Source organism: Oryctolagus cuniculus, chromosome 9, assembly GCF_051225735.1.
Source record: "Oryctolagus cuniculus isolate XC-2025 breed Fujian yellow rabbit chromosome 9, ASM5122573v1, whole genome shotgun sequence".
Lineage (NCBI taxonomy): Eukaryota > Metazoa > Chordata > Mammalia > Lagomorpha > Leporidae > Oryctolagus > Oryctolagus cuniculus.
Window position 1 is genome coordinate 76743528 of NC_142875.1, and position 13243 is coordinate 76756770.

Sequence of the window (13243 nt, forward strand, 5' to 3'; positions counted from 1 at the left end):
GACAGGCAGAGTGGACAGTGAGAGAGAGATAGAGACAGAGAGAAAGGTCTTCCTTTTCTGTTGGTTCACCCTCCAATGGCCGCTGCGGCCAGCGCACCACGCTGATCCGAAGGCAGGAGCCAGGTGCTTCTTCTGGTCTCCCATGCAGGTGCAGGGCCCAAGCATTTGGGCCATCCTCCACTGTACTCCTGGGCCACAGCAGAGAGCTGGCCTGGAAGAGGGGCAACCGGGACAGAAACTGGTGCCCCTGCTGGGACTAGAACCCGGGTGCCGGCACTGCAGGTGGAGGATTAGCCTATTGAGCCACAGCGCCAGCCCTCCAATGTTCTCTAATAATTTGATGGTGTTGGGTCATAGATTTAGATCTTTAATCCATGTTGAGTGAATTTTTGTGTAAGGTGAAAGGTAGGGGTCTTGCTTCATGATTCTGCATGTGGAAATCCAGTTTTTCCAGCACCATTTATTGAATAGACTGTCCTTGCTCCAGGAATTGGTTTTAGATCCTTGATCAAATATAAGTTGGCTGTAGAAGTTTGGATTGATTTCTGGTGTTTCTGTTCTGTTCCATTGGTCTATCCATCTGTTTCTGTACCAGTACCATGCTGTTTTGATTACAACTGCCCTGTAGTATGTCCTGAAATCTGGTATTGTGATGCTCCGGCTTTGTTTTTGTTGTACAAGATTGCTTTAGCTATTCGAGGTCTCCTGTGTCTCCATATGAATTTCAGTATCATTTTTTCCAGATCTGAGAAGAATGTCTTTGGTATTTTGATTCATATCGCATTGAATCTTTAAATTGCTTTTGGGAGAATGGACATTTTGATGATATTGATTCTTCCAATACATGTGAGCATGGAAGATTTTTCCATTTTTTGATATCCTCTTCTGTTTCTTTAAGATTTTGTAATTTTCATCGTAGAGATCTTTAACATCCTTGGCTAAGTTTATTCCAAGGTATTTGATTGTTTTTGTGGCTATTGTGAATGGAATTGATCTTAGAAGTTCTCTGTCAGCCGTGGCATTGCCTGTATATACAAAGGCTGTTGATTTTTGTGCATTGATTTTATATCCTGCTACTTTGCCAAACTCTTCTAATAGTCTCTTAGTAGAGGTCTTTGTATCCCCTAAATAAAGAAGCATATCATCTGTAAAGAGGGATAGTTTGAGTTCTCCCTTCCCATTTTGTATCCCTTTAATTTCTTTTTCTTGCCTAATAGCTCTGGCTAAAACTTCCAGAACTATATTGAATAGCAGTGGTGAGAGTGGGCATCCCTGTCTGGTACCAGATCTCAGTGGAAATGCTTCCAACTTTTCCCCATTCAATAGGATACTGGCCGTGGGTTTTTCATAAATTGCTTTGATTGTATTGACAAATGTTCCTTCCATACCCAGTTTGCTTAGAGTTTTCATCATGAAAGGGTGTTGTATTTTATAAAATGCTTTCAATGCATCTGTTAAGGTAATCATATGGTTTTTCTTCTGTAGTTTTTTAATGTGGTGTATCACATTGATTGATTTGCGAACATTGAACCATCCCTGCATATCAGGGATAAATCCCACTTGGTCTGGGTGGATGATCTTTCTGGTGTGTTGTTGCATTCTACTGGCCAGAATTTTGAAGATTTTTGTGTCTATGTTCATCAGGGATATTGGTCTGTAATTTTCTTTCAATGCTGCATCTTTTTCCAGCTTAGGGATTAAGGTGAAGCTGGCTTCATAGAAAGAATTTGGGAGGATTCCCTCTCTTTTGATTGTTCTGAATAGTTTGAGAAGAATTGGAGTTAGTTCTTCTTTAAATGTCTGGTAGAGTTCCGCACTGAATCCATCTGGTCCTGGGCTTTTTTTGGTGGGGAAGGTCTTTACTGTTTCAATTTCTGTTTTAGTTATGGGTCTATTTAGGTTTTCTGTGTCTTCATGGTTCAATTTAGGTAGATTGCATGTGTCCAGGAATCTACCCGTTTCTGATAGATTTCCCTGTTTGCTGGCATACAGGTCCTTGTAGTAATTTCTGATGATTCTTTTTATTTCTGTGGTGTCTGTTGTTACATTTCCTTTTTCATCTCTGATTTTATTGATTTGAGTCTTTTCTTTTTTTAGTTAGTTGGGCCAATGGGGTGTCAATTTTGTTAATTTTTTCAAAACACCAGCTCTTCGCTTGGCTGATTTTTTATAATTTTTTCAGGATTCAAATCTGTTGATTTCTTCTCTGATTTTAATTATGTCTCTTCTACTAGATTTGTGTCTGGTTTGGTTTGCTGCAGTTTTTCTAGATTCTTGAGCTGCATTGAAAGCTCATTTATTTGGTGCCTTTCCAGTTTCTTGATGTAGGCCTCTGTTGCTATAAACTTTCCTCTTAACACTGCTTTTGCTGTATCCTATAAGTTTTGATGTGTTGTGTTGTTATCCTCATTTACTTCCAGAAAGTTTTTGATTTCTCTTTTGATTTCTTCTGTGACCCAGTGTCCATTCAGGAGCATGTTGTTCAGCATATGCCTGTGTTTGCATATGCTCTAGGGATTCCTGAGTTGCTAATTTGCAGCTTCATTCCACTGTGGTCTGAGAAGCTGCATGGTATGATTCTAATTCTTTTGAAATTGCTGAGACTTGCTTTATGGCCTAGTATGTGATCAATCCTAGAGAAGGATCCATGCACTGCTGAGAAAAATGTAAATTCTTTAAATGTCTGATTGAAAGTTCCGTAGATGCCTGTTAGATCCATTTGGGCAATAGTGTCGATTAAATCTGCTGTTTCCTTGTTGATCTTCTGTCCGGATGATCTATTTCCGAGAGTGGAGTATTGAAGTCCCCCAGTAGTATTGTATTGGAATCTAAGTCTCCCTTTAAGTCCCTTAACATATCTTTTAAATAGACTGGTGCCCTGTAATTAGGTGCATACACATTTATAATAGTTACATCTTCCTGTTGAATTGAACCCTTGATCATTATATAGTGCCCCTCTTTGTCTCTCTTAACAGTTTTTGTGTTAAAGTTTATTTTGTCTGATATTAATATAGCTGTGCCAGCTTTTATTTGGTTTCTGTTGGCAAGGAATATCTTTTTCCAACCTTTCACTTTCAGTCTGCATGCATCTTTGTTGGTAAGATGTGTTTCTTGTAAGCAGCAAATAGATGGGTTTTGTTCCTTAATCCATTTAGCCAATCTGTGTCTTTTGCCTGGAGAGTTGAGGCCATTAATGTTCAATGTGACTATTGATAAGTAGTAACTTTGCCCTGCCATTTTCCCAAAGATATTTCTAATATATGCTTTGAACTTCCTGAGAGCTTTTACTGGGAGTTTTTCTTCCTTTAACTTCTTTGGTATTGATGGCTGTATTTCTGTGTTTCTGTGTGGTCCTGTTCCTGGCGCTTGTGGACAACCACTGGTTCACTGTGTGTTCACTAGGCCTTTCCTACATTCATGCATGTAGAGAGAGCTCTCATGTCTCTTCCTCTGCTTGGAAGGGCACTAATCCAGGAGGCAGTGCTGTTATGGACCCCACTGGTGACCTTACACAGACACCATCTTCCATCTCCAAATACCATCACAGTGGCCTTAGGGCATCAACATTGGGATCTGAAGTGGACATTTAGATTCAGTCCAGAGAGTTAGAAGTCGCCTTCCCACCCTGTCTTTTGGTCACCTTGTTCTCCCCACGTGTCTCATTCTACAGAGCTGTGCATATGTGTCACACACATGTATTTGTGTGAAACATAATGTTTTTTACTTTTTAAAATATGAATGTGTAGCATCCTGTGCTTGCTCTTTTGAAGCTGCTTTTTTCAGTTGATTATCTGGAGAATATACTGTATGTCATTGTTTCTAAGCACACTTTTTCACATTTTAACAATTATGAAAGCAAGATGCATGTTACAATCGGTAGCATTTTAGGTTTTATTGACTACTGTAAGTACATAAAAATTCTCCATATTCTTTTTAATGAATGCCTATGAATTCTTTTTAATGAATGCCTATAAATCAAATGAATGCCATTTGAATTATTTTCATTCTTTGCTCTTAGAAACAGCAATGGATAGCCTGATATTATATCATCTTGCCCAAGTATGAATTCATGTGTAGCAAGTTCCAAGTATCCTTGGGTCAAACGATGTGTGTATTTGTAATTTTTATAGATATTAGTACTTTTTTCTCCACTGAGGTTTTCCTTTAGTCACCAGCCAGTGCTATGAAACTTTTGGATCTTTGCCAGTCTTAGGGGTGAAAGGGGTACCAGGGTGGTTGCTTGGCCTGGTAGATAAGGCGCAGCTGAATAAGCCTACATCCCACTTTGGAGTGCCTAGGTTTGAGACCTGTCTCTGCTCCCAGTTCCAGCTTCCTGCTAATGCACACTCTGGGCAGGAGCATGTAATGACTCAAGTGGTTGGGTCTCTGCCACCCACACAGGAGACCAGTCAAATTCTCCCTGCTTTGGCCTGGCCCAGCCCAGTCATTGCAGACATTTCTATTGTTTTTATAATTTTCTTTCTGTTTTTGGCCCTAATATTTGATCCATCCAGAGTTTACTTTGCTGCAGTATGTTTAGGTATAAGTTGAACCCCCCCCCCCACGTGGCAACACTGTTGTCTCAGTGTCATTGATTGAATCTCCATCCATAACTGTTCTTGTGTGTATTTGTGTGTGTTCATGAGTTTTCTTTTTAAAGTATTATACACACACAGGAGATTGATTGCTGTCTCTCCTTGTCTCTCTGCCTCTCAAATAAAATAAATAATTTTTAAAAAGAAGAGGGGTATTTTGATGTTCTTTTTATCTTATTGTCAGTGAAGCTTGGGCATCTATTAATGTGTTTATAAGAGTTTTTGTGTTCCTTTTCTGGGAAATTTCTATTAATAGTCTTTGTATAGTTCTCTAGTGCATTACAGGCTGTTTTCTCATTGATTTGTACGAGTGCTCCATATAGTAAGGACATTAGTCCTTAGGGATGCCCCTCAAATCTCAGCTGTTCCACTTCCTATCCAGCTCCCTGCTAATGCACCTGGGAAAGCAGCAAAAGACTGCCCAAGTGCTTGGGCCCTGGAATGCATGTGGGAGACCCGGATAAAACTCCTGGCTTGGGCCTGGCCTAGCCCCAGCCGTTGCAGCCATTTGGGGAGTGAACCAGTGGTTGGAAGATACTCTCTCCCTCCCTCCCTCCCTCCCTCCCTCCGTCCCTCCCTCCCTCCCTCCCTCCCTCCCTCCCTCCGTCCATCTCTGCCCCTCTCCCTCTCTCTCTAACTCTGTCTCTCAAATAAGTAAAGTAAATATTTAAAAAGATCATATGATAGAGCAAGGCCATTTCTTGACTCCTTTCACCAGTCCTCTAATAGATTTTATTACTAATCTGTGGCACAATGGAACATATTCTTCCCTTCCTAAATGGGGGCAGCGTGGATTCTTGTGGAAGATTATTTTACAGCACTGGCTCCTGAAGCAGTTAGAGCTGCACACTTTGTAACCTGCTGGGTCTTGCATCTGGTGTCTGAAGCGCCTTTCAGTCCAGTTCTCCTCTGTGAGCATTGGTGGTGTCCAGTGGTGCCCTTGGTCAAGGTCCCACACTTTGATAACGGCAATCAACCCAAGTGTGATGGCCTGCTTGCTGTTTCCAGCCTGCTGGCAGTTGTTCCCCACATCTGGCCTACTTTCTCCCGACTCCCAGAGTCTGTGTGGTGACTCCGCATCTCTTGTCCCCACCACGCTCCTCCTCTCAGAACAAATCCACAGCAACTTCTAGCGCCCAATGTGACTGAGAGACAGCGTGTCAGACTCGGCGAGGTCCCCTCCCCTTGATATCAGCAAGTAGGCCCCTCATTGTTTTGTGTGCTCTTCAGTTCAGTGAGGGTGAGCACAGAACCCCCTCCTACATCCCTTTCCTTGTCCTTGTCCGTGGTTGAAGTGATCCCAGGTTAGGCACACACCGCCCAGAAGCGTAATGCCGCTTCTTGGCTCCTCCTTTTACTTTTGGTTCGCCAGGTGAATTCACATAAGGGACTGATCATCCCAGAATTCAGAACCAAGTCATCTTCCTTCACTGTATTGAGGTGATGCTCCAGAGACACGTGTGTGCATACAGCCTTGACCTAACAAATAAGGAAGTCTCCCACTAAGCACAGGGCCTACTTAGGATCTGATACACCACTGTCTGTTCATCTAATGTAGTGAACCCCCTGCATAATGCCATCAGCCACTGAGTTGCTAGGAATTGGTTTTGTTATGGCAGCAGTGCTGTGTGTGTCTTTCCTTTGGCTAGAGTTGTGGTGTGCCATTCTTAAGTGTTCAAACATGGGAAAGATACCCCCCTTTCAGAAGCTCACCCAGATTACCAAACATAATGAATCTGTGAGTGATAAGAGCCTATCACTCCAGGCCGCTGCCTCACAGGCTACAGTTGATGACTTAGGGGGAGAGAGCTCCGACAGTGAAAATGACAGGACAGCAGAGAAGGCAGCAGTGCCTAGTCAGCCACCCCCCAAATAGATGTGGGATGAACTCAGACGACCTCGAGGTGATAACCCATGCGAGGTCATCCCACCCGCACCCAATAAGGATCCCCATGTTTGTGGCCATCCCTGGGCACCCCAGGCTCTAAGGGCAGCTGCTAGACCCCATCCCACCCACATGTTTGCCGTTAATGTCTGAGCAGACGCAGAATTCAGGCCCTGGATACCAACACCCATAGAAAGGCTTCTGCTACAAGGGCCGAAGATATGCTTGTGTCTTTCCAGAGAATGCGGGGCAGCCCATTTGGGTACCAGCCAGAAACATCAAGCCTGCAACTGACAGTCAACCAGAACCAGCTGAACAAGACTGAGAGTCCGCCTTGTTAGCGGATGCACCTGCTACTGAGTGTCAAGCCCTTGCCCTATCATCCTTTCCTGAGGAACTGCCCATAGCCACATCCGCTACTGCTTTATACTCCACTAGCTCTGGTCAGCCACTCAAATGGCTCACAGCCTGTGTGCGGTCACACCATTCCTGATTTCCATTGTTCCTCATTCCTACCCCCCTCTGAGCAAGCACTCCTGTAGTCTCCTGTTTTGAGGGCTGGTTAGTCAATGACGGGTGAGATCCCCTGAGGGACAACCTAAGACAGGCACAGCCACGTACGGAGACCATAAGGAAATGGGGTCAACAATGGTATGGCCAAGAATCATGCCTCCCGTTGCTCAAAAATAAATGAAAAGGGGGAAATGTGGTGGAATGAGAAGGCCATGCCAAGGTGGCCGCTGGCAAGTGAGCGTCAGTTACTCAGGAATGGCTTTGGAACCCTCCTGGCAATGGAGCCTGCCTGGCAACAGGCTGTGATTGGTTAGGGCATAAACTGCCCCTTGACTGGATTGGCTGCCTGTTATATAAGCTGCTGTACCAGCTGAAATTAATGAGTTTACAGGCTGCTGACCTCTGGCCCGTTATCACCTGACTCCTGGTGTCTGTGTGATGACTCTTCCTCTCAGAACGAATCCACAGCAATACCCAGTGAGTTGAGAAAGTCATGGAAGAGCAGTGGAGCAGGTGTGGTTCCCAGCCACTACCATTTCCTTTAGGCAGGCCTGACCTGCAGAAGTGATTTGAGCACTAGCCAGCTGATGGTCATTTACTGTAATCTTGTCTGTCTGTCTTTCTGGCCTTTTGCACAACTGCCAGTGCATTTGAGGCTACTTGGTGGCCTATGCCTGTGTGGCCACTGTGGGTCATCATGCACACTTGTCCCTTATGGTTGAAGCTCATTTTCTTAGCAGCATACTCACTGAAAATCTCATCTTCAACCATAGTGTTCTTGTAGGGACCAGTCCATACATATCTCCAAGGCCTTCTCCACGTCTTTGGCAGTCACTGGAATGACAGCTTTTGATGCCATGCCAACAGGGATGTGGTCAAATGCAGCTTGGGCAAGTTGCTCCTTCACAGGCTGGCCATCTTTTTCATTTAAATCAGCAGACACTACAGCTAAAGTCAAATCTAACACCACCAGGGATACCATTGCTTCAGGGTCACTTGTCTCAAAGACTGCAATATTCCCAGCAGCAAACCCATAGCCTGAATAGACATCAGGACACACAGCAGATGGATGAACAATCCCAGGCAGGGTTGCCACACTGCCATTCTGTTTTATAGCTGGCAGAAAGCTGCCACCAGCACCCTGAGTGACAACTTCTCCAAAGCATCGGAAAATTCCCATAGAAAATTCCGTCAGCTTGCGTGTTGCGCACAAAGCCCTTCTTGATCCTCTAGCAGTTTTTACTGATGGTTTCCAGGAGCTGGAGCTCATCATTACAGGCACAACTCTTGACGCCGACAGTGGTGGTGGAAGCTTCTGGCTCTGCTCATCTCATTCTTTCAACCTCTTCCTGGATCTCATTGTATTTAACTACCTGGCTGTTACACTTCAGGGTTGTTTCTGATTTTCTCCAAACCAATTACAGTAGCATGTTTAACTTACATTAATGATGTGTGTACTGTGGCTTTTTGTAATAAACCTACTTATAAAATGTTTATATGATTTAGTATTGTGTGATTTGTGGGAAGGTAAATCTAGAGATGATATATTATTAATATTTTGTTATGATCTTATTTAGTTAAAGTTTGATGCTGGGACCCTCCTTCTTAGTACACACCAACTGATTTGGAGAGATCAGAAAAATCATGTACGATACGGTTTTCGTCATCTGTTCTAGGTTTTAAATCACTGAAGTTTTTATTTCCTTTTTCTTTTAGTTCCCCCCTTTTGGCAAAGCTATCAATAGATGCAATACATTTTTCTGTTCAAAATATCCGAAGGGGGCAGGTATTTGGTCCAACCATTAAGCCATGGGTTAGGGTGCTTGCATTCCACACCAATGGGCCTGGGTTCAGTTCCCTGCTCTGGCTCCTGATTCCAGGTTCTTGCTAATGGGCACTCTGGGAGACAGCAGATGATGGCTCAAGTAATGAGTTCCCGCCACCCATGTGGGAGCCCTGGATTGAGTTCCTGGTGCCCAGCTTCCACTCTGATCATTGTGGACATGTGGGGAGTGAATCAGTTTATGAGAGCTTTGTCCTATTCTCTCTGTCTCCTAAATAAAATTAAATTAAAAAAAGAATTTCAAAAGAATGTAGGCTCTGAGTGGAGTACAAAATGGAATGAGGGTGTTGTCCCTCATTCAGTTCCAGAAAAGTCTCTGTGTAGTTACTGGTTGGAGAATCGTGGTGTCTCCTATTCTTTAAGACACCAATCAAATATTACTTTATGCCTGAGCATTCTGCTTCTAGCAGGAGAGTTATTTTCCCATCAGTGGTAAGGGAGAACACTGAAGCATCCCCCAAAACAACCTGCTCTTCCAGTTGTTAAGATGCAGGATTTAGGGCATACTCTTTTTTTTGTTGTTGTTAAGTTTATTTATTTGATAGGCAGAGGCAGGCAGACACACACACACACACACACACACAGAGAGAGAGGTTCTCTATCCTCAGGCCCATTCCCCAATGGCTGCAATGGCCTGAGCTGGGCCAAGAGCTCTGAAGCCAGGAGCCTCTTACCGGCCTCCCATGCAGGTGCAGTCACCCAAGGACCTGGCCCATCCTCTTTTGCTTTCCCAGGCCATAGCAAAGAGCCGGAGCAGAAGTGGAGCGGCTGGGACTGGAACTGATGTCTATTAGGATGCCAGCACTGCAGGCAGTGGCTTTACCAGCAAAGCCACAGTGCTGGGCCCAGAAGGGCGTTCTCTTACCTCAACATTGAGTACTGCCTGTGAGTCACCCAGGAAAAGAACACCCTTCCTCCTTCCCAGTTTTAAATTTCCAGGAAGACAGAGTGAGTTATGTATGTATAAAGCTGATACCCTTATTCTGAAGAGCCTTAACTTGAAGGTATATCTTCAAGTATTCCACGGACTCTCAAGCACTTTACTTCGAGAAGTGCCAGGCTATCTCTTCTTTGTTGGTTATGAACTGAGCCGATCATTCTTTGTATCAGGGAGGTCAAAGGATAAGCTAGATAAATGCGATCACATCAACAGCAGTGGGATAGGTTGGTGTCTACTTTTGGTAGAGTCTCTGCTCTCTGTGCCCTCTCATGAGGGGGGTCCATGCGGCCCTGGGAAGTTTCTCGATGGTGGAAAGCAGCCCTGTGGCAGGTGCTCACTAGCACCCTCCTCAGGACACGGCTGAGACAGCAGGGTCCAAACTTCTTCACTGCGGTAACATTGGTTAATTGCTCTGGATCCATTTTAGGGGGAGAAGAAATAGTAAAGGTTCCTTTCCCCGTGGGGAGATCCCCTAAAAGTAATCTTGTAATAAGCTTCAAATACTGGGTCATACATCTTGGTTGTGTTGCCGAGTACTGAACTGCATGGTTCTTTTTTAGCTTCTGTTCAGCCACTTGGCACCACGATATTTGTTTATGTGCTTTGTATCTATACTGAGAACCAACCGTCAGGAATAGTCAAGAGTGATGTACAGTAATGTTTTCAGGTGGTAGTTTTATTGCAAGAAGCATTTCACTTACTGCAAGAATTCCTCATGTAAAGTAATCTCACCATAGGTGACAAAAGTGTATGTGTGTGTACACTGCAGTTAAGAATCTTGCCCTAGTAGGATTACTCTCCACATCTCTCTCCGTGTTTCTAAAGTGGTTAAATTGCTTGCTATTAACTTTTGGATAATCCTATTCTAAGTTAGTAGATACTGTTTAAGAAAACTAGTATCACAGAAGTTTTTCATGTTGCTCAAAGAATTGTTCACTTTGGGCCATGTGAGCACAGTATCCCGAGAGATCTCAACAAGTGTGCTCTACATGAGCAAACCCAGACTAGTGTGGCGACACATGACTGCCAGAATTTTGATGAATCTCAGAGGGTTGGGGAAGAGAAACCTCAGCAGTAATCTATTTCAAAATCATAAATCTTTGGCCTGGGACTGTGGTGTAGAAGGTTAAGCCTCAGCCTACAGTGCTGGTATCCCAAATGGGTGCCAGTTCAATTCCTGGCTGCCCCACTTTCAATCCAGCTCCCTGTTTATGGCCTGGGAAACCAGTGGAAGATGGCCCAAGTGCTTGGACCCCTGCAGCCACATGGGAGGTCCAGAAGAAGCTCCTGCCTCTTGGCTTTAGATCCGTTCAGCTATAGCCATTGTGGCCATTTGGGGAGTGAACCAGAGGATTGGAGCTCTCTCTCTCTCTCTGTCTCTCCCTCTGTAACTGCCTCTTAAATAAATAAGTCTTTAAAAAAATTCTTAAAAGTTGGAGTTTCCTTCCCTCTTTTTTTTTTTTTTTTAAGTTCTTAACATTGGTGCAATTTCAGCACCCGTGTCCCTTCCTGAAAGTAGTAGTGTATTTCCACCAAGAAAGCTAGTGTGACAGACTTAAGTTGCTTTGATGCCCACTTTCATCACTCTTATTTAATGTAGTATTGGAAGTTTGAGGCACAATTTGGGAAGAGAAATTGAACTTTGAAATTGCAAAGGAGGAAGTCAAAACATCCCTGTTGACATGTATGACATAGTGTACATGGAAAAGCCTAAACACTCTAGCAAAAAGCATTTGAATTGATAAATGAATACAGTCTAAGGTTAGAAAGCCAACATACAAAAAAAGTAACTTTTTGTACATCAGTAATGAACTGGGCAAGAGAAATCAAGAAAAAAGTCCCATTCACAATAGCCATCAAAAAATCGAATATTTAGGCATAAATTTACCAAAGAAGTGAAAAATCTCTACCATGAACACTATAAAATGTAAGAAATCATGAACACACACACACGCACACACACAGACAAGTTCCTTGCTCGTGGATAGAAAGAATATTAAGATATCTGTACTACTCAAAGCAATCTACAGATTCAACGCAATTCCTATCAAAATACCAATGAAACTCTTTAAAGAAAAAAATCTTAAAAATTCACTTGGAATTTTACAAAAGTCCCAGAATAGACAAAGCAATCGTGGGAAAAAAATTTAAGTTGCAGGCATCACAGTGTCTGACTTCAAAGCATACTACAAAGCTATAGTAATAAAAGCAGCATGCTACTGGCATAAAAACAGGCACATAGACCACTGAAACATAGTAGAGAGACCAGAATTTAATCCCCATGAATACAGACAGCTGATTTTTGACAAAAGTGCCCAGACGGAACACAACATTAAAGGAAGGATAGTCTTTTCAATAAATGGTAATGGCAAAATTGGATATAGAATGAAGTTAGGTTCCTGTCTGTTGCCAGATACAAAACTCACTTGGATTGAAGACCTAAATTTAAGACCTGAGACTATGAAATAGTTACAAGAAAACAAGGAAAACACTTCAAGGCAATGGAGTAGATGACTTCTTAAGACCTAAAATGCAGGCAACAAAAGTAAAAGTAAACAAAATGGCCTTATATGAATCTCAGAAGCTTTTGCCCAGCAAAGGAAACAACAGAGTGAAGAGACATCCAACAGACTGGGAGGGAATATTCCAAGCTCTTATCCAGCAAGGGCTAGTATCTAAAATAGATCAGCAACTCTAAAAACTGAACAATAAGAAAACAACCAATTCATTGAAGAAATGGGCAGAGGATTTGAATAAACAGTTTTCAAAAAAGTACAAATGGCCAAAAAATAAATGAAAAAGTGCTCAGCATTACTAGCCATTAGAGAAATGCAAATCCGCACCACAATGAGACATCACCTCACCTCTTTCATAATGGCTGTTATCCAAAAGAAAGAAAACAACAATGTTGGTGATGTTGACAGAGGGGAACTATTTTATGCTGTTGGTGAGAATGTGATTAGTGCAGCCACTGTGGAAAATGTATGGAAATTTCCTTAGAAACTAGAAATAGATTTGCCCTAGGAACCAGCAGTCCCATTCCTGGATAAATCATTTTATCAGAGATACATGTTCCACCATACTTATGGCAGCCCTGTTCACAGTAGCCAAAATGCAGTCAACCAAGGTGTCCATTATTAGGTGACTGGATATAGGAAATGTGATACATACACATACATGCATATACCACAATGGAATACTCTTCAGCTATAAAAAAAGAATGAAATCCTATCATTTGCAGCAAAATGGTTTGAACTGAAAGACATCATGTTGATCAAAATCAGCTGGCCATAGAAGAAAGGTAAATACTACATGTTTGCCCTTATGCATGGGAGCTAAAGTTAAAAGAAAATGATAGAGGAGGAAGGAAAGGAAAGGGAAATGGAAAGGGTTAAAGTTTGTATTAAATGATTGACCAACAGATTGATAAGAATTATATGCTCCAATGGTAAGAATGCTTCTGTGAC

The 13243-nt window shown here is 42.8% G+C and overlaps 1 pseudogene across 1 annotated transcript; it reads right to left on the reverse strand.

Moving 5' to 3' along the window:
• Window positions 1-336: 336 nt before the first annotated feature.
• LOC149124628 (RNA-splicing ligase RTCB pseudogene) lies at window positions 337-12911 on the reverse strand (annotated as a pseudogene). Its single transcript, XR_016212636.1, has 2 exons — window positions 12860-12911; window positions 337-8314 (listed from the first exon to the last, which is right to left on the reverse strand). The product of XR_016212636.1 is annotated as an RNA-splicing ligase RTCB pseudogene (transcript).
• Between the last annotated feature and the right edge of the window lie 332 nt (window positions 12912-13243).